General features: G+C 39.3%; 1 protein-coding gene across 1 annotated transcript in view; it reads left to right on the top strand.

Annotated features, from left to right (window-relative positions):
- The window catches only part of fgf11a (fibroblast growth factor 11a), a 127,652-nt gene that overhangs the window by 84,824 nt on the left and 19,680 nt on the right, over positions 1-23,148 (top strand). The window lies entirely within an intron of this gene.

The raw sequence follows: 23,148 nt of genomic DNA, 5'->3' as shown, positions 1-23,148 counted from the left end.
AGACATCGTTGATAATGTTTTGGAGAGACTGCATTTTGGTTCTGCTGTTTGTTCAGAATGTGAATTTTCCATCAAATTTAGTTGGTTACTGTACCTGCTAAAAGTTATGTGACCAGAAACTTCAATGCGCTGTTTTTTTCAAGAAATTGTTGGATATCAAAGATCCTTGATAAGGTTTTGGAAAGACTGCTGTATTATCTGTAAGAATCATTTTCAGGAATTGTACTTGAAACCATAATAATGTGTTTCCAAACTTTTTAAAATATTTTTTTTAATTTTTTTTTATTTATTATGTTTGATGAGCAGGTCCATCCATCCATCCACTTCCCTCACCCCAGACACTTCCTCCAGCTCCTCCGGTGGGACCCCACTGCATGTGAGCATGTGAATTGCAAACTGAATTATTGTCGGTAGGAGTTGTGGAGCAATTGTACTAGCAACCATGATAAACTGTTTTCAAACTTTTTAAAAGACTGTTGGTTATCAAAGTCTTCAAACGTCTTTGATAAAGTTTTGGAAAAAGCAACTATAGTTTGGTTGTGCTGATTTAAAGACCAAACTTACCAAACCGACAAAAAGCTTTGTAACTCCTAAGCCTCTAAGGACCTTCTGACTGTGAGCCAAGTATGCTAACAAGCCAATCTGCTTTAGCCGTATGTCGATGAAGCTGGATTGACATGTGCTAATTTTTCACTTCATAAAATTCAAATCTTCTAAATGTTCAGTGATAAAATCTAATGTCCACTTTGGCCGTATGAAGCCTGACTCAGCTCTTTACTTCTGCTACACGCACTCAACATGACCGAATGGACTGTAGAACAAGTATATGCAATCTTTTCAATTAAACAGAGCTCAACGCAGTAGCAGTTACTGGTGAAGCTTTTAAAGCAAGCATTTTTAAAATGGTTGCTGTATCTGATATTAACTTAAAAATGAGAAGAAGAGAAATAGTTCATTCAAAACAGTTTGTAGTGATCCTCACTTACCTTATGCATTCCAACCATTATTCACAGTGATGGGTTTACCAGTGCTTTTGACAACTCTGAGGTTTGCTGTCACGGTAATGCTAACAACAACTAGCATGAAAACACGCACTTCCTGGTTATTGAACAATACATTTGAGAGAAGAAATATAAGTAACAAAACGAAAACAAAATCCCACACATTTCAAAATACATAAAGGTCTGGTTAATCTTACTGCCTTAGGATATCTGCACAGCACCCTGACTAGCCAGCGATTCAAACCCTGCTCTGATCTGGTGGTCAGATGGGCCAGTGGTGCAGATTGGCAACCTTGTTCCTGTCACATTCCCACACTGCTCCACCTGATCCTCCTCCGCCCCATCAACAGCTCTCTCACTTCACACCCATTTCCCCAGCTCACCTGACAAAACGTTTTTCCGGCATTAAAGCTTCTGCATGCTCCCTGGATCCCATTCCCTCTCCTCTCATCAAAGCCTGTCTTCCTGCACTCTCTCCACTGATCACCCAAATCATAAACTCCTCCCTCTCCTCCGGTTCTGTCTCACAGTCTCTCAAGCTGGCTGCTATCACCCCCATCCTCAAAAAACCCAACCTTGACCCTGATAACTGTGCAAATTTCCATCCCATATCCAACCTCCCCTGTCCTCGAACGTGTCGTCGCCGCCCAACTCCAAACCCACCTCACCTCCAACAGTCTCTATGAACCCTTCCAGTCCGGCTTCTGTCCCAAACACAGCACTGAAACAACTCTGCTCAAAGTCACAAATGACCTCCTCCTCTCCTCCGACTCTGGCCACCTCTCCATCCTCATCCTCTTGGACCTCACTGCAGCCTTCAACACTATCAGCCACTCCATCCTCCTGTAACGCCTCAAAAACTCACTCAGCACGACCGGCTCTGCTCTCTTCTGGCTCCAGTCCTACCTCACAAACCGGAAACAGTTCATCCACTTCAACCATTGCTCCTCTTCCATAGCCTCCCTGCAGCAAGGAGTCCCCCAAGGTTCGGTGCTTGGTCCTCTTCTCTTCATTCTCTACATCCTCCCCCTCGGCAACATCATTCGTCGTCACGGTCTCCATTTTCACTGCTACGCTGACGACATCCAACTTTACATCTCCACAACATCCATCAACCCCACAATCCACTCTACTCTCACCCACTGTCTAACAGACATCAAAAACTGGATGAATCACAACTTCCTCAAACTAAACAGCGACAAAACAGACTTCATCATCATCGGTCCACACAACATCACCAAATCCTCACAACACTTCACCCTGCACTTTGACAACACCACACTCTCTCCATCGTCACTCATCCGTAACCTCGGTGTGCTCTCTTTCATTTGAACCCCACGTCAAGCACAGTCGGACTCGACTACTGCAATAGCATCCTCTATGGTACACCATCCAAAACCCTCAATAGACTACAGTACATTCAGAACTCTGCTGCCTGGCTCCTCACGTGAACACATCACTCCTGTCCTCCACAAGCTCCACTGGCTCCCCATCCCTCAGTGCATCCACTTCAAAATTCTTCTCATCACATTCAAAGCTCTCCACAACCTGGCCCCTCCTTACCTCACAGACCTGCTCCACCACCACACTCCATCTGGCTCCCTCCGCTCCTCCAGCTCCAACCTCCTGTCCCTGCCCTGTAGGACCAAGCTCCGAACCTGGGGGGACAGAGCCTTCTCCATCGCTGCCCCTACCCTCTGGAACTCACTGCCCAAACCCCTCCGTGACTGCTCTGACCTCCCCACCTTCAAAAAAGAACTCAAAACTCACCTGTTCAAAATTGCTTTTAATGTTTGATTTTATGTTGTAAATTTTGTGATATTTTATTCTTGTATGTATTGTGAAGCGACTTTGAGTGTCTTGAAACGCGCTATATAAATAAAATGTATTATTATTATTATTATTATTATTATTATTGTGAGTTTACCCCAGGGAAGCTGCGGTTAAAGACCGGGTATGGAGTTAAACCACTTTACAGTTTATTCATTCACTTCACAGTCGGGTGGGTTGAAGTGTTCTTTATCTCCCTCTATGGTTAACTAACATACTAGCTAAGCTCTGTACAGTCACAGCAACAACAGAGAACCTAGTGTATTTTCAATTTACATTTTACTGTAGAAAGCCAATGTGAGCTAAAAAAAAAAAAAAAAAATGCTCCGTGGTCAAAAATTAGGCCAGGAAAGCAAGGAAACACATTTTGTCTGTTGAGCTGACTGTAGTTCTGCCTCAGTGCCATTTCAAAAAATAATGTCAGTGTTTGGTAATAATTAGGTTACTTTGGTGGATTGGAATGCCCTTTATCTCCCCCTATTGTTAGCCAACACGCTAGCTAAGCTCTCCACAGTTATAGCAGCAGCAGAGAAACTACTTTCAATTTCCATTTTACCGTAGAAAGACAATTTGAGCTAAAAAAAAATAGCTCTGTGGACAAAAAGTTAGGCCAAAAAAGCAAAGAAACTCATTTTGTTGGTTAAGTTGCCTGTAGTTCCGCCTCAGCGCCTTTTTGAACAAAAATTATTTCAGTGCTTGGTAATAATTAGGATACATTTCTGAAAATAACCTTTCCCAGTTTAGATCACAGTCACCTTTATATTCTGAGCATTGCCCAAACCCCTAAACTTTGCGCTCTAAAAATCCTCCCAAAAAGCGTCCTTGCAAGTGACTTTTCCAGGACGTGGACTCCCCTGGACTCTCCCGCTCTTCCACACAGTATAGAGGTGATTCTCTGGATGCCTGAGCGATGACCCACTTTCCCCTGCACAGCACCGAAGGGAACGCGCACAGCAAAAACCAGGAGAACACCCTCACTACTGCCGCTGCTAACTGTACTGCAATGCGAGCTTACATAACAGGAAAAGCCCTTGAGCGCAGAGGCTTGCATTCATATTCTAGAATTTGATGTCATAATTTCAGATGGAGGGCAAAGGTCAATATACAGTGGGGCAAAAACGTATTTAGTCAGCCACCAACTATGCAAGTTCTCCCACTTAAAAAGATGAGGTCTCAACTATGAGAGACAAAATAAGAAAACAAATCCAGAAAATCACACCATCTAATTTTTTAAGACTTTATTTGCAAATTATGGTGGAAAATAAGTATTTGGTCAATAACAAAAGTTTACCTCAGTACTTGGTTGTATGCCCTTTGTTGGCAATGACAGAGGTCATACTTTTTCTGTAAGACTTCACCAATTTTTCACACACTGTTCCTGGTAGTTTGGCCCATTTCTCCATGCAGATCTCCTCTAGAGCAGTGAAGTTTTGGGGCTGTCACTGGGCAACATGGACTTTGAACTCCTTCCAAAGATTTTCTATGGGGTTGAGATCTGGAGAGTGGCAAAGCCACTTCAGGACCTTGAAATGCTTCTTAGTCACTCCTCCGTTGTTTTTGGGATGAAAGACCCAGCCAATCTTACGATACATGCTCCCATTCATTCTTTCCTTTACACGTCAGTCATCCTGATCCCTTTGCAGAAAAACAGCTCCAAAACATGATGTTTCCACCCCATGCTTCACAGTAGGTATGTTGTTCTTTGGATGCAACTCAGCATTCTTTCTCCTCCAAACATAACAAGTTGAGTTTTTACAAAAAAGTTCTATTTTGGTTTCATCTGATCATATGACATTCTCCCAAGCCTGGATCATCCAAATGTTCTCTAGCAAACTTCAGACGGGCCTGGACATGTACTGGCTTGAGCAGGGGGACATGTCTGGCACTGCAGGATTTGAGTCCCTGGCGGTGGTGTGTGTTACTGATGGTAGCCTTTGTTACTTTTGTCCCAGCTCTCTGCAGGTCATTCACTAGGTCCCCCCGTGTGGTTCTGGGATTTTTGCTCACCGTTCTTGTGATCATTTTGACACCACGGGGTGAAATCTTGCGTGGAGCCCCAGGTAGAGGGAAATTATCAGTGATCTTGTATGTCTTCCATTTTCATATAATTGCTCCCACAGTTTATTCCTTTACACCAAGCTGCTTACCTATTGCAGATTCAGTCTTCCCAGGCGCAGGTCTATAATTTTGTTTCTGGTGTCCTTTGACAGCGTTTTGTTCTTGGCCATAGTGGAGTTTGGAGCCAGACTGAGTTTTTTTTTTATACTGATAACGAGTTCAAACAGGTGCCATTAATACAGGTAATGAGTGGAGGACAGAGGAGGCTCTTAAAGAAAGAGTTACAGTTCTGTGAGAGCCAGAAATTTGCTCATAGTTGAAGTGTATCTATGATCAAAATTACAGGCCTCTCTCATCTTTTTAAGTGGGAAAACTTGCACAATTTGTGGCTGACTAAATCCTTTTATGTCCCACTGTAACTCTATGAGAGATGTGCTGGTTTTGAAAGAACGATCCAAACTTATGACTCACAAATCTTGAACTTAAAAGTGCTGTACCTGATTTTTACCTACTTACCTTAAAAACGTGAAAAACACAACTAGGGGATTTGAAACAGTTTGCAGTGGTCCAAAGTTATTCCTCACTTACTATAAGAATTCCAATCATCTTAATTATTCAAGTTTTGTTTAGTTTTTTGTTTTTTCTAGAGCTTTCAGAGACCAGTGTGGTGTTTTACTATGCTAACAACAACTAGCAAGCTAACTTCAACTTCCTGATGACAATAAAACACTTTGTAATTATATGCAGACAAATACATGGAAAAAGAAATGGGTACAGGGCCTATTTTCTGAGGCTATTGTAAGAAAATAACTCACAACTGCCCCTGCTAACTGTACCGCAACATTAGCTTACATAACTGGAAAAGCCCTTGAGCACTGAGGCTATAGCTAGCGTTTACATATTTCTTTGGGAGATTTTAATGTTTTTGAAAGAAAGGTCCAAAGTTATGGTCCACAAATGTTAATCATCATTTCTTAGCTTTACAAACTTGTCATATTAAAGGAACTGTACCAGATTGTTGGTGTTGCTTAAAATATACGTTTTACTTTTAAGTTACTCCTCACTTACCTTGCGTCTTCTGAGCATCCTAATTATTCACCACAATGTTTAGTTGTTGTTTTTTTTTTTTGTTTTTTTTTTTCAGAGACCAGTGTGTCTGCTTTGTAATTAGAAGCAGACAGTACACAGCAGACTTATTTCGACCTAAAGAGCTCCTTACACAATACATCTGTACTGGAGCAAGATACATTTTGCTCAAATACATGGGACAAAAAAAAAAAAATGTCACCACTTACTGAAGCTGTTGTTAAAGAGAATATTTTGAACTTTGTGATGTTTTTTGTTTCATATAAGTAGGTTCAGTAATTACAGAGCTACTAACCATAAACCAGCTCAACAAATCTACAATATGACAGTCAAACAGGAAATTCTACCATAGAATTCTGACCTGACCTCCAGCTCTGTTTTAAACTAATGGCATTCTACAATGTTTTGTTGTGACATGAACACGATCTATGGGAGCCAGTTTGGGACAACGCTAGGAGGTGGTAAAAACTTCCTGACTTCTGAATTTTGTTGGCAGAGATGTTTTTGCTTATCTGTGTTGGTTCCGTTAAAGATTTATAATGAGAGATGGGTAGGAATGTGGGAATGTGGTGGTGTCTGCATTGCGGGGAAAGATAGAAAAGTGCTGAAAAGAGCAAGAAGAGGAGGCATTGGAGGACAGAGGGAGCGCCAATGTGTCACTACTCAAGTTGTTTACAATGGGGCGTTAGTAATTCTTAAATGCATATGGTTAAGTAAAGGGATTTACACAGTTTGGACAGGCAGATTTTAAAGGTACATGTACGATATATATGTAACTTTTCTGGTGAGGGGTGTCCGCAACATGCTTGTTTCCATGGATATGTCAATACTTGCCTTTATGTTACACAGTATAGTATTTAACTTATCCATTTTTGCATTTATATTATTCTACTGCTAAAATATCTTGAAAAATATGAAAAATATGTTTTGTTTTGTTTTTAGCTTGGCCTGATGGTGTTGCCTACTTAACTCCACGGAGACAAATAAGTTTGATGTATGAGTTGTATATAATTGATCAATGAAAAAAGAAAAAAAAACAACAACTTGTATGTGGGTCATATGGTCATTTAGATCATAACTGCCTTCACATCCATGTCAACATTTAAGCTAGCAGCTATTCTCTTAAGCCTTAGTTAGACCAAGGCTAATGTGCAAAAGCATTCAAAATGCTTTAACACTAGTATAGGATCTTAAAGATACACAGTGTAACTTTTCAAGTGGAGTGTTCCACAGCCTGGAGTGTATGACATTATGACATTATGACATTAGACTTATCTATCTTGCTTTTATTCAAGTAAATTTTGTATTGCTCAAATATACCTAGCAAAACAAACATTCTTATCATGAGTGGGGTTGCCTCCAGGGATCTGACCTGTAACTTGACCTGGCGTCCACCACAAATACCCAGTGCAACTTTAAAGGAACTGTATATAGATCTTAGTGGTTTAAAAAAGGTACTATGATCACAACTGAATCTGTGTTGTCAAAACCTTAAGGTGCAGATAGAGGTAGAGAGATAGAGGACACATGCACGTTTTTGTCATTCTCAGTATATGGACAGGCCTTATGTGGAAGTCCAGAACCTCCTAAATTCACTCACTGAGCTGCAGAGGCTGCACTAGCACTGAGTAATGATTGGCTGTGGGTGCTGGGGTTTAGGTAGAGACCATTCAGATCAGAGAGAGACATGTTACGTTTAAACCAACTGTATTTCAGCACTGAAACTGGCAACCCAAATGAGAGACTCGTGTGAGGATCATCCTGGTTTATGATTGGATAGTCTTGAGAACCAAAACACCAAATTATAACATAAACAACTTGGTCATCATGAAGATAAATCAGCATGAATTGTTATCAGTAAAAGTTATAGTCGATTTGAACATGTCTGCATTATAGGTCTGCTTTAAATATTGTAGAATTGTGCAGATTTTTGGCCCACAGCTTTATGATTTTTTTTTTTTTCTTTTGCATTTTCACTTGCTCAAAGTCAAGTCTTGAACTCAAAACCGTTAGTCAGGCTGTCACCATGAATGTCATAAAAATAACCCCTCAAATCATAAGAAAAGTACTTTTTACTTTTCAGTCCAATTAAAAAAAATGTAATGGAGTAGAAAGTACCTACCTGAAGTAAAAGTATCATGTTTACCTTGTATCTGGAGTTAGATCATGTTTATGAAATCTGAAATCTAAATCTTACATACGGTCCCTTTAAATCCTGTTTTCAACACTCTACTGATCTCTGCTTTTTTCACATGTACTTGTTTGCAAATTATGCACCTTTCCTCTTCCATAATGTTCCAGCCCGGAGAGAGTGTTTTTCCGGTGCGGTAGTCCCGATCATCCGTCTTCATTGTGTCGCGCTGGGCATTATCTGCACTATTTGCTGTTTGTTCACTTTTCATTTACTGCGCACTCCCTCGCTGCCACCAGTCATTTTCTCTACGAGAATCTCCATATTTCATCTAATCACTGCTTCGCAATTTCATCATTCTGCAACTAAGAGCGCTGACCTCCCTCTGCGGAATTCAATTGGCTGTGATATTGTTTACTGAATCATTTTTAACCTAATAAATCATTAGTTTAAAGGGGAGGCATCATGGTCAATTTCCTTATTTTTTTAAACATGGGAGAATGTTGTTCATGCATGAAAAACCTGGAGTTGAGTTTTGTTTCATTCATTCAAGCATGTTTGAGTAACCCTGTGTAATTAGTTTGTCCGCATCTTCAGAGCTCAAAATGATGCTCTTCTTTTTGTGATATCATCTGGTGGTAATCCAGAAGTGCTCTCTGTGTTTTTTAAAGTCCATAGACCTTCAACAGATTTATTGTGATGATTTGATTCCACACATCTTGTGTGTTATGCAGAGTGTTTCATTAGCATTTCAATGCTAGATGTTATTATCTTGAGTTAGCTTGAACGATGCTCAAAGGTGCACTATGTAACCTTTATGGTTGGGGTGGTGGTGGTGGAAGAATTACTCACATTTGTTACCTGAGTAAAAATACACATACAGGGTTAAAAAAAATACTCATGTGAAAGTAAAAGTATCACATGGAAAGAAAAAAATACTTAAGTAGTACCAATTAATAAATGAGTAAAAAGTGAAAAGGTTCAACACTGATTTTAAGATTTGTTAAAATGTTAAAGAAGACATATTGTGCTTGTGTTTGCTATATAGTTATAATCTATTACACCCAATCATTCTGTTATAATTTGCACACAAATCACAATATTGATCTAATAGAACTTAATAAAAGAAACAAGTCCAGTGAATTCTGCGTTAGAAAACTGCGGTGCCCAATGGGAGCTGAAGTCTCCATAAATGTCATCAAAACAGAGAGCCTTGTAACTGTCAGCATCTTCTGCACACAGGTCCGGGTGCAGACCAAACTGACTGAGGGTGCATTTGAGTTTCAAAGGGGTGCAAACATAATACACTTCTATTAAGTGGCATTATTTTAGGCACTCTAAATGAGGGTGCAAACATTTTTAACTGAGAATGCAATGCACCCTTTTGCACCCCTGTAGACCAGGACTGGCTGCACATCACGCTAGCAAGTAGCAGATTTTGTTTCATTTGTACCAAAATGACTATGCGGCACTGCCAAATCCAACATGTATCACTAATGAAAAAAAATGTAATTGGAAAACTAAGTAAGTACAGGGCAAAGGGCATGTGCTGGTTGTGGTGAAAGTGGTGGCTGACTGGCAATGTGGTATCTTGAAAATAGGTGATTGCTCAAACATGCACAAATCACTCCAAATACAACTTCAGAGGGTAAATAAGAAGGGAAATAACTAAAACACTTTTTTACTTTTCAGTCCAATTCAAAACTGTAGTGGAATAGAAAGTACCTGCTCTCAAATGTAGTGAGGTAAGTATCCACTGCAAAATGTACTTTGTTACTTTCCAGTGAATTTGACCTTGTCCTGGACTTTTGAACCCAATTCCAAAGCAGGCCATGGAACATTTGATGGACACATCAGACTGGTTGTCGTAGTAACACCACTCATGTCTTCTGTCAGAGAAGGGGGAGGGTGGTAGGGGGTGCCTGACAGGACAAACTGAAGGCCAGAAACGGTTCACTCCTTTGGGACACAGCTCCAGGAGACTCATGTCTTTCTTACAGTCCATTCTGTAATTCTGAATTGTTGTAGTGAAGGTGTATGCATTTAAAAAAGGTTATTTTAGATGCTAATGCCAATACTACACTATTTTCTGATAATAAGTAATAAAATAAATAAATGTTTTCTACAAATATAGCATTTTCAAAACAATAAAAGGTAACAAGGTGATCTAAATATGTTATGTCTTAGCAGCTAATACCCCATAGTAGTAAAATACCCTCTCTTTAATCTGAAAAGTTACATAGTGCACCTTTAACCTGCTTTGTCAGTGCCTTAACCTGCATTACAATTGTTATCAGTAAAAGCTATATTTGATTTGAACATGCTTTCTTTGTATCCGGGTTACACAGATCAAGTTTATGAAATTTAAAATTAAACTCGTTTGTATGGTTCCTGTAAGATAAACTGATTTATCTATAACAGTAAGCTCCCGACCTTCAATTTTAAACAGAGGGTAACCATGACTGAAGTAAATACAATGACCTTTTGACCTTTGGAATAAGATATCTTGTATAATTCAGTAGCCATATCTTTACTAAAGCCATTCTAATGCAAATGATGGCCATATTGGTTCCTGGCCGGCTCAATCGAGTCTTTGTCAATGGAAAACAAGGGCCGTGTCACTTGACCATGTGATACTATCAAGGTCATCCCATGTCCTCCATTCTCCTCCAATCAGATCTTCACCAAGCTGTGTACTCTGCTAAGGCTGATACCATCATCTCATAGAAGGGTTGTCAGAAGTATTGAAAATCAGATAGTAATTGATGCTAAAACTATATCAAAACTAGATACTCATTTGAGCAGGTATTGATACTACTCACATTCACAAGACAAACATGGACCTTTCCTGAATTGCGTTTGAATGATCTTGAGCTGTACCAGAACAAGTATAAAACCACATAGACTAGTGTACACCCATGAACCACTGCGGAACCAACCTGGACGACTGAGGGATTACACAGATATAAGGCGACATAATATAAAAGAAAGTACTATGACGCAATGTTGAACTGAATGAGGGTTAAGCATTCAGTAGTTATTAGTAGTCTTTGAGCAATCTATGTTTCTATTAAAGGTCCTATATTGCGCAAAAGTGACTCTTGTGAGCTTTAAGTCACGTTCTAGTGATGTCATCTCATCCAAACATACCTAGAGTTTTGAGTAAGCCTTTATTATTAGTCTGTCCACATCTTCAAAGTTCAAAATGCTCTGTTCCACATTGTGATGTCATGAAGCGGTAGTTTAACAGCTACCTTTTACCTTTAGTTCAGTAGAGAATGGCAATTCCCAGCCTGAAATCATCCAAATGATTCTCGTGACGGTGTATGGAGTTTAAAAACACAGTGGTGCACTTCCTCTATTCCCATATGACATCACAAAGTGGAAGATAGTGGTTTCAGTTTGAGAGAAGAACTCAGCCTAAATATGCAGGGTTTGTGTGTTAAACATGTGTGAATGAAACAAAACACAACTCCAGGATGTTTTTGATGACGAAACAACATAATAACATAGATTATAAAATCACGTAATATGGGCCCTTTAAGTTTATGACTGAATAAAATAAACTACTACTACTACTTGAAAATCACATTCTATTGTCTAAAGGAAGACTGTTATTTAGTATAATCGTGGTATCAGAATCGGAGTATCGTGTCTATTCCTTATTATCAAGCTTGAAATTATAGTTTCATGACAACACTAGTTTAGAGAGTCCATTTTGCATAGCACAGCTTCTTAACATTGCTTTAAACAGTGATGGATTGGAAGTGTGGGTTGTCGCTAGCTGAACTTTTAGCCTCCATAGCAGCTGTAGCACAGATAGGACCAGATGGGCTGTGGAAGCATCTGTCTTCACCTACTCACTCCTATCTTCACTCCCTCCTACACCCCACTCTTCCCCCCTTCACCTTCAAATGCACCCTTGATTCGTCGTATTACCGAATGTAGCGCGCAACTCGTCAAGATTAGCCTCTGTCGTCACGGTAATGCGTTTTCACATTAGGATAACAGTATGTAACTTTTCTATATTTGCTGCTGTCAGACTGTAGCTTTAACATTATCCAGAGGCGGAGTAGATATATTGTGTTGTAAGGGAACAGAGGTGGGTAAAGTAGTGGGGGAGTAATGTTACTTCAAAATAATATTACTCAAGTAGAAGGACAAAGTAGTAAGTAAAGTAAGAGTAAAAAAGATTAACTTAAAGATTAAAGTTCCCATATTATGCTTATATTATGCCCATATTCTTTTCTTATCCATGTTATAATGTTGTTTCCTCATCAAAAACATACCTGGAGTTTTGTTTTGTTTCATTCACACATTTTTAAACACAGAAAACACTGTGTTCCACCTTGTGATGTCATCTGGTAATACAGGAAGTGCGCCACTGTTTTTTTAAACTTGGTAAACCTTCACTAGAATCATTTGGATAATTTTAGCTCTGGAATGGCCAATCTCTACTGAATAAAAGGTGAAAGGTAGCTGTTAAAAAAGAAAAGTACAATTTCTTTAAAAAGTTTCTCAAGTAAAAGTAACTGAGTACTACGCACCTCTGCTAGGGAATACACTAGTATACGAGATGTCATATGTTTTTGTAAATGTTGGCTATGAAAGAAAGATTGGGTGAGCTGTTGAAGCCAAAAGTTAGAAATATACTTGTACTGTGGTTATTTAGAATTGGATATTGCATAATTGGCACATTTCCAGATGCAGCTAAGACAAGCCCCCATTTATCAAAGATGAAGCCACAAGGTCAAACAATGGATTTTCTAGGGTTATTGCTTTGCTAGGAATGTTCCACTTATCTATGTTAATAATAATAATAATAATATTAATACATACTTTTAAGTGCCTCTCAAAACACCCAAGGACACTGTATAGAACAAGTAAAAAATATAAAAATGTGGTCTAGGATTGTCTGAACAGGTAAATTTGAGTCGTGATTTGCCGAGAAGAAGGGAGTCGGTGTTGCGGAAGTCGGGTGGGAGTGAGTTCCAGAGCTGGGGAGCAGAGCGACTGAAGGCTCCCCACAGTGACAAGATGAGCAGAGGGAACAGAGAGCTGGGGAGAGGAAGGGGAGGAATGGAAAGAGATAGAGGAAGTGACGATGTGGGGGAGATCACATGAGGTATTGTGGAGCAAAGTTACGAATGGGTTTGAGGTATTGTTTTTGTAAAGGGTTGGGTTCTTTGTCATTTACTGAAAATAGGACCTGAAACAAGTAAATTGATAAATCGATTATTGAAATAATTGTCAACTAATTTAGTAAGTGAATAATCATTAACTGGTCTATAAACAGACTCTAAAACATGCCATAAGTTGAGAGAAGATGTGTTACGACTTGGACAAAGCACTAAATACATGAAACTGACAGAGGAAATGTGTACATTTAGTGTTATAATACATACTGTATTCACAGCCTTTCGTGTTTTAAACAACTAATCGATTGATCAAAAGAAACAACTGCGCCCAGCCACCCTGCGGAGGAAGCCCATTTCAGCCGCTTGTATCCTGCGATCTTGTCCTTTTGGTCATTACCCAGAGCTCATGACCATAGGTGAGTGTAGGAATGTAGACTGACCAGTAAATCGAGAGCTTCGCCTTTCGACTCAGCTCCTTCTTCACCATGACGGTCCGATACAGCGACCGCATCACTGCAGACGCTCACCGATCCGCCTGTCAATCTCAAGCTCCATCATGAACAAGATCCCAAGATACTTGAACTCCTCCACTTGAGGCAGAGACTCCCCACCCACCTGGAGAGGGCAAGCCACCTTTTGCCGGTCGACAACCATGGCCTCGGATTTGGAGGAGCTGATTCTCATCCCAGCCATTGTTTCGTGGATTTTTTTAGTGCAATTTTGCATGCTTATTTTTAGCATGAATGCGCATTGCATTCTGTGTCCTGATTGGCTAAGGGACTGTAGACCATTGTCAATCAATCTTCTCCGTGCCGTGTCTCCTGTACAGTACAGAATGCATTCAGCTTGGCAAATTTATATAAATGTTCGATCACTAGCAGTATGACTCTGAAGTGCTGTTTATTTGTAAGTTTTCTCCCCAACAAAACCCACAATGTCGATGAAACGTTCTGTGCCGACAAAGGCACCTACAATGGTTTGAACTTTGAGAGTGTTTAAACAAGAGACAAATGTGACAAAATGTTAATGCTTCTCTGAGAAAAGTGTATAAAGTGTGTGGTGAGGGGTTTTACAGCCTTAAAACACATATAATAATTGTAAAAATAAAGCTAATTCACGGATTTCGCCTATTGCAGGTTATTTTTAGAACGTAACCCCCGTGATAAACAAGTAAACCAACAACTGTATGCATCCATGGACCACTATGGAAAATATCTGGATGACTAAGGGATTACACAGATATAAGACCACATGATAATATAAAGGAAAGTACTACGATTTAATGTTGAAAAACACTATTAGCTGGGACTGTCGCTAAGTTTATTTCTACCTGAAGATGTGTTGAAAATGTGTTCTGTTTAGCCAACAGGAAAACACTTCAATAGAATGGTTTTGACCTGTTCAATCTGATCTAATCTGCCCCTTTTACTTCCTAATCATGGTCTACCTCCCATCCTCCACCACCTCACACATGTCCACTAGTATATCTGTAGAAAGTCATTATAACTGCTGGGTAATGAACAAAAAAATCGAAATAAGTCTGGTGAAAGTGAAGGAAATTTCTTGGTTGTTCCACCCTTTCATGTCATCATGGGGCAGAGTATTTTGGGGCTTTCAAAAGGTAAACAGACTGAAAAATATGACAGAATGTGTTTTGGGGGAAACGCAATTTTAACAAAGTTGAAAATCACTGTTGATTGAAATGTATAACTTAAAAAAATAATAGAGGAACTTTTTGTAGAGGTTTCCAGAAAGATTTTAATAAATGCTAAATAGTCATATTTCTATGTAGCACTTTTCCACCTTCAAGGCACTCAAAGCACTTTGTATCATGAAACCACTCGCCCATTCACACACACATTCATACACCAGTAACTAAACACTACGGGCGAGGTGGGTCGTGCATTACCTATGGATACAATGACAGCATTCATCTGTGGGAGCTGGAATCGCTAAAACTCCAACCAGTGGATCTGTGGATCGGACTGCTCTACAAATTAACTTTATGTTGGGGATCGAACTGCCAACCTTTAGATCAGTGGACAAACACTCTGAGCTCTGAGCAAACAACTGAGCTAGTGTTTATTTAGCATAAAGGTAACATAACTGGGCAAAAACCTTCTAATTATAGGATGGTCAAATCAAACTTAAAAAAGCAAATTGACTAAGCAAAGTGTGTTAGCTGGGAAACTCTTATGACTGCTTGAATTTCTACCTGGATAAATGACCTTGGTGTTGAAAACATGTTTAGAAAATGCTCTTCGAAAAATGTTTTTGACCTGTTCAATTTGATCTAACAGAGACGGCCCCTTTTCTTTATATATGTGTTTAAGCTGTTTGCAATAGGCCTCTAGTCTCTGCCTTGTTATTCCCAAATTCTTTTCATTCTTTTCAAATGGAGTTGTGTTTACAATCTTTATGCCCCTGTCCCAAGTACTGCCTTCTACCTCCCACCCTCCTCCTCCGTCCCCCGCATGTCCACTATAGTATCTCATCACAGGCTAATGTTAGCGGGGGGAGCTACCGTCATGGCTGCCCTGTCCCCTTACTTGTGGGCACCTCTAGAAAATTGCTTTCTGATAAAAGAAAATAAGAAGTAAAAGCCCTCCACACTGGCCCACTTTATTAACTGCTTGGTGGAAAAACCTCACGGGGAGAGGAGAGGCAAGGAATGTAGTCAACCTGTGGAAATGAACTAAGATTGTAGCTAGCTCCCTTGTGCAATGTTAGCTACCACTACGCTAACACACTAGCAGCAGGTAAATATATATATATATATATGCTTGACAGAACTGGGTTGAAGAATTTGTTCTTCAAAAGTTGACTGAAAGTGGAAGTAATCCGAATTGTGTGATGTTAGCTAGCCCTATGCTTACACGCTAGCAGCAAGTAAAAATATATATGCATGACAGAATTGGGTTGGAGAATTTGTTGCATAAACGTTAATCAAAGTGGAACTAATCAAAATTAGAACTGTGCACTGTTAGCTATTCCTATGCTATCACGTTAGCAGCAGGTGAAAATATATAAGCATGACAGAATAGGGTTGGACTTTTTTTTTTGTTTAAAAGTTAACTGAAAGTGGAACTAATCAGAATCACAATTGTGACTTTAGCTACACCTACGCTAACACGCTAACAGCAGGTAAATATATATAGCCTATGCATGACAGAACTGGGTTGTAGAATTAGTTCCTTAAAAGTTAGTCAAAGTGGAACTAAGTCATTTGACATTGAGGGGTCTCTACTCCCCAAACTGCAGTTCAGTAATGGATAGAAATAGAACTTTAGCATTCAAATTGGGGGAAACAGTAAGGTAATAAATGTAACTACACAAGGGTACAAGCAAGCACTGTGGGATGGTCCAGGCCTAGGGGTTAGGTCACAGCATGCAAGAGATAAGAAAACAATATTAGATTTTTTTCCCTCGCACAATGTGAATGCTGTACTAATAGAGCCATGAAGAAGTTCAGAGTTTTACCTGTGACGCAACAATCCAGGCTAAATATAAACAGAGCATTTTTTAGTGCTCAGGTTTAATGAATTAGTTTGAATGAAGCAAAAATACAACTCTAGGTATGTTTTTGATGAGGGGACAGCAGTATAGCATAGTTAAAAGCTTAAAAATGTAAATGCTTAATAAGTGTTTCATTTGAAGAAATTTTCAAAAGTGACCTTGACTGTATTTAATTTAAGTTCAATGCCCTACTGTGGATCCATTCAAACATTCCAAGCAAAGTGACAACATCTCCATGGAGACAAGCAGGTACCGTTACCTAACCTCCACCAGAAAAGTTACATTGTACACCTTTAGAATCTGATTTTGTTGCTTATTTTCTTTGTTTGGCCTTCTGCATTAAAAGATTATATATATTTTGATACACAGAAATCCATGACCTGTTCCAAATCTTCCACTATGTTTGAACTAGCCCCTTCTAATCTGCTTAATCTTGCATGTTGGTATTGTTTGCTAGCATTGTGAATGTCCTTTGCTGTGATCCATAGTCTGGGCCTAACACTGTAATGTAATTAGATTATCCTGGCTCTGCTCCCTCATACCCCCCTTCCCAGCACCCTGCCCCCACCTCCCACCCCCACCTATACCCGGTAAGCCTGCACGTTCTGTGGTCTACCCCGCGCTGATCCTATCTCCTTTGGTTTATCGCTGCTATTACCTCTCCTCTGCATTCATCTTCTCTTTGTGGAAGTCCTCCTATAGAAAGTCTAATCATGTGGTTCCATTATGTACACTGTTTCACAAGAATAATGAGTTAAAGGTAGCAAGGGTGTATCTATTTTTGTTTAAAGGCGCTGTACCTGATTTTTACTGTCTTTAAAACATGAAAAAACTGAATAATTTCACTTTTAAATGGTTTGGTCTAAAGTTATTCCTCACTTTCCTTACGCATTCCGAGGATCCCAATTATGTTTCCATCACAGTAATGCTAACAACAGCTAATGTGCTAAGTGCACACTTCTTGTGGGGAGGGGGGAGTAATACTGTACTCGACCAAAACAACAATAAAGTATTACCCCCCACTCTTTGACTTATTTTGATGATAAATAGAGATGTATAAAGTGACCTTCTCTTGCTATAATCAGTCAAAAAACAAACATGTCCTGGTATTGCTCAAACATAAAGTGTAGCAGATGATGCATTTGCTCCTCACTTGTTCTCAGTCTCCATGCTGTGTTCTACGTGATCCGTCTGCCTCCCACAATGCACCTCTCTTAGCTGTCAGCTCCAGTGATGGTGCAAAGATGATGGTCCAAATGTTCAGGGACCTCCGGCACAGTTAGTCCTGCATCTGCCTGACAGGAAAGTTATGGACAGTAATTAAATCCATTTAAAGAGCCTATATTATGCATTACTCATACATTTTATAGACTGTATAGAAGTGGGGGAGAATGAAGGAGAATGACATCACCCATAGAGTTCAGCTGCAGCCAAATGAAGCCCATCGAGGCCAGCAGTTATAGAGGCTAATATGGAGCCGAGTTCCATATTTGGAAATCTGAGTGCACTTATCAGAGCAAACAAAGACCCAATAAGGTGTGAGGTTACTGAAGGTACTCAACTCCCCTTGACCACACCACCTCGATTGACAGAGGGGTTCTCCAGGGTTAAATTATATCGGTATTTAATGTATTATGTATCTATAGAAACCGACAAAATTCCATATTGTCACATTTTTTTGTACAGTTGGAGAAGCACTTCCAGATTACCACTGGAATGATGAATACTTTTTCGTTTTCTTTTTTTATTTTCTGGAGAGGGAGACAGACCAAAATGTTTAACATTTAAATATTGGTTAGATTTACATTGATACAATAAAGTTTTATAATTTCTTACCATGTGAACTCTTGGATTATATGTCTGATGTCCCCTTCTGGCGACAGTGGGTATTTTGTAATAGGAAATTTGCAGCATGGCTAAAAGAAAAATAGAAAAAAAAAAAAAAAAACAATTAAAATGATTATTTATTTAGTTGTAAATTAGTAAGCCTAAATGTGTTATTATCTTGTGATATTTTGATGATATACTGACAAATTTTGAAATTATATCTAGTATTGAAGGCACTACCTGATTTTTCCCCTGAACTAGTTCATTTTAAATGGTTTTCATGTTATGTATTCTGAACATCCAAATTATTTTTCATTTGTAGGTACTTTTCATAACTTTCAGAGCTAACCCCACACTTCCTGATTCTCGTACAATAAAATGCTTTATAATTTGATGCAGATATTACACAGCAGACTTCAACCTGACCTCAAGAGTTTCTTATATCATATATCTGTTATGATGCAAGACACATTTTGCTCAAACATGTGGGGGGAAAAAAGGGTACAGGGCCTTTAACCCAGATTATCATTTACATCCCTGTAACTTGTCTTGTATAATGTACTTAGTTTGGAGGCCTCCCTATTGTCTTCCATATTGCTATTCATTTAAATGCAGTGTCATTACCATGTACACACCACAGCTACTACACCTGTGCATCCTGATTGCAGTCATGTCCCACTATGCACTCAGCACCCTCTAATCTAATATCCTCTTAACTACACCACATGTACAGACATAGTTAGGTACATCATCAGACAGGTACAAGCTGCCCTCTACACCACAGATTACCCAGAGCTGGTTTACAACAATTTTATCAAATTGTCTTCTCTGTGCAAAAAAAAAAAAAAAGTTTTGTTCTGATTTATTTAGCAAGTACAGCCCGCCACACACAATAGGGTAATTTGCCTGATTTAGGTCCCAATTTGCTTCTCCCTAACTTGAGACCTGGCTCGACTATGGATCCTTGCATGTGATTTTGTGTGTTATTTTTTTTTAATATGGTGCCCTCCTCATGTTTTTGATGTCAGTGCTTTTTTTATATCATAACGACAAAACATTTCCGCTACTGCACCAACCAATAAAACAGAGTGTCAGGGGCAGACAAAGTGATGGAGACAGAGGTGCAAGATACAATCTCAGGAAATAGCAAAAATACTTAGGCGACTTTACGTCTCACCTCTTGTAAAGTTGTAAAGTTAAACTGCAGCATTCTCATTCATATTATGCATTAGAATTTGTCCTCCACAAATAATGACACCCAGTCCACAAAACGGCACTCTTCATCAAGATTGAAGAGTTCTTTAACGAGTAAAAAGGTGAAAGTAGATCCTCAAGTGGGTCTGTTTGCATAAATCTATGCAGTGAGGGTCAGGTTACCGCAGATTAGCAATAGTGCCTCTACTTCCTATGTAATTTTTGGTACTTTTATATACCCATTTACACTTGTTTTTTTTGGTTGTTTTTCTGTTTGTATAGTATTATAAACAGGGTGCCCATGAAAAGCTCAAGTGCGCTCATTGGGTTCCTCAGTATAAATAAAGATATAGAAAGAAAGAGTTTCAAAGTGAGTCGTTTTACTGTAGACAGGAAACAGCTGACACAAGGTGCGCTTTAGTTTTGACAGCTCACAACTTTAAGCTTGCAGTGTGCAATCTCTTCTCTGCAGATTCATCCAGTTCTCCTTATGTTTGTGGTCTGCACTTTTTGTGGTCTGCACTTTTTGTCTAATGTTTTATTTATTTAAAGAAAAAAAAAAAAAAAAAAAAAAAAAAACATGCAGTCTAAAATTCCAAGCAGCTCACCTCTCCACAGATCTAGCTTGTAACTTGGCCAGATTGCGTAACCTGCTTGTCTTCATGGAGATGGTTAAGTTAGGCTGACAAACTGGTTACATAGTGCACCTTGAAGCCAGCAATATGAAAATATAAAGGGTCTAAAGGCCTGCTCATCTAACTGTAGATCAGTCTTTGTTTTTTATGAAAATCTCTGTTAAAATTATATGCAATGAGGAAGATTTTCTGGCCCAAAGCCAGTACAGCTGTGGCATGCCTTACATCATTACACCACCACAAGCAACTGAGTGTAAAAAAGTTAGGTTTTCATAAACTTTCTAGCAACCAATTCCACATTCTGTTTTTGGGCACTTTAGTCTACAGTCAAACCAGGAACTATTTGGTGACTTAAAATGGGTCCAAACATTTAAACTCCTACAGCCACATTTCAACTGACTTGACTACTTGGGGCACAAAACGGGAGAGTGAGGGGAAGGAGGGGCCGGGTCCAGTATCCACACTTCAAACTCCACTCCTGCTGATTATAAACACCTGGCTATAATCAGGGCAGTCTTTTGTAATGTGACCAAGTACTTGCAATTGCAGTAGCCACTGGAGGCACCACACACATACATTTTGATATTTTAGACCAGAAAGCTGAAAATGTACCTATCTATTTACAGTTTAGTAGCAAGAAAAGTAGATTTAGTATTTCGTTCCACTTAAATTATGAAGTGAGAACCAAATAAATAATCCTACCAGACCAAGACCAGCCAATCACAGCCCTCTCTGCTCACCGTTGTCACTCATTTTACTTGTGACCTTCCACGCCAAAAGGAACAGTTTACCTGACTCAGCACTATCATCTCCCACTCCTCCCTCCTCCTGTGTCTCTATCTCTCTATCCCTCCAGCCTTCTCTCTTCCTCTCATTCTTTGCTCCCTGATAAAGTGCGTTCAGACACATCTGGCCAGGGGACGGTTGGAAGGAGGTGCAAAATCACTTTGTTGTGCAACGTTAGTCCCTTTTTCAGCTTGGACATAGTTCCTTAACAGACACAGTATACGGGGAATTACCATGGGAAAAACAATTAAACTAAGTAACATGTCTGGATATGTTAACGTCAGCGTGCAACAGTAATGAACGCAATTTAACTGCAGAAATGAGTCTGGTGATGATTTATGGACTTAAAAACTGCACAGGGTTTCTACCTTTTTATTTTAACCAGGATGTCCCAGGCCATAGTAGGAGCCAGCACAATCAATACAAAACAATAAAATGACAAAATATCACATTATAAAACCATTTGCATCATTTGTAAGCAACACCATATTCCAATTTAAGATTGTTCTGTAAGTTATTCAAAACCAAAGTGCTGTGTAAGAAAATGCCAATTTTCCCAGCTCAGCGAGGCACCAAGGCACATTGAAAAGTAACTGGGAGGAGGGAAGCCGGTAACTACCTGAGTTGACATTAAGGACATTGTGAAATTATTAAGATTCCCCGATATGGCTTCAACCAGTTTCTGTGGATTGTCAGCAAAGAGTGCAGTGATGAGTGAGGGATTTAGTGTTGCTGATAAACCTCAGTGATGCACGATTCAGAGAGTCCAGTTTCTGCAGAAGAGGAAGCATGCATATACAACACATCACCATAGTCCATAAAAGACAGAAAAGTTGCTTCCACCTGTTTTTTTTTTTCTTGGCACTGAAAGAAAAGTTTTTTGGGTTGTTTTGAAGAAATTTCACTCTTCACTCTAAGACTTTTGTCTACTCAAACTCTGACAGAACTGAATTTTTCTTTTACTATGGATCATATCTGGATGACTGAGGGATGACGTTGTAATATGAACTTTAAATGATCGTGAATACATATACAACTATTTATATGATTGAACTGAAGAAGATATTGTGACCTTCCCTGGAACAACCTTTAGAGAATATCATAAATTTAGTTTTTTGAGCATTTAGAGTGACTTTTAGACTCAGCAGGGCCCTGTGACGTAACAATCTTGGGAAATGCATTTTCTGAGGTACAGAGGAAAGGGACTTTTTACAGAGGATTACTGAAACCAGCGTGAATAGTGAAATACAACTCCAGGTATGTTTTTTGATGAGGGAACAATTATATGGCATGGTTAAAAGCTCCAAAAAGTCAGTTTTGCATAATGTGTCCTTTAAGACTTTTAACCATGAACTGTAGCATACAGCATTCACCTCTTACCAAGCAAGCTCATCGAGGCTAGCAGTTATAGGGGCGAGGTCCATATTTAGAATTCCGATCATGAGTATCATAGCAACCAAAGAACCAATCTGGAAGGTAATGCTGCTTCCTGCCCACACCACTGGTTTAGCAGAGAGTAGGCACTTGGCAACACTGTCAAACAAACCTGTTGTTAACGCTAGCAACCTCAAGGAAAGAAGACGCCTGATTTGTCTGTTATTAATGTTCATATTTTGATTGACAGACACAATAGATAAATTAAAATACCAGGATTATGTAGGGTTAATACAAACATTTTAAGACCAAAATTACAAGCCTGACAGCAGCAGTTATGCAGAGAGGGGTGTTTTTCAGTAGAAGGTGAATTGGAGCCATAGTTGATGGAGTCAGAAGCACGCCCATGCTCACTTCCTATTTGGAACAAAGCGGCTAGTATGTTAGCTATATACAGCTATATATACAGTCTATGCTTTTAACGTATGAATTTGTGGTAATCTCATAGTATTTTCACCATATACAGGTAACACATTGCATTGTTCCTGCATTGTTCCATTGTACTCCACTAA

The sequence above is a fragment of the Periophthalmus magnuspinnatus genome, chromosome 18 (genome assembly GCF_009829125.3).
Source record: "Periophthalmus magnuspinnatus isolate fPerMag1 chromosome 18, fPerMag1.2.pri, whole genome shotgun sequence".
In the NCBI taxonomy this organism is placed as follows: Eukaryota; Metazoa; Chordata; class Actinopteri; order Gobiiformes; family Gobiidae; genus Periophthalmus; species Periophthalmus magnuspinnatus.
This window is presented reverse-complemented; position numbering and strand designations above follow the sequence as displayed.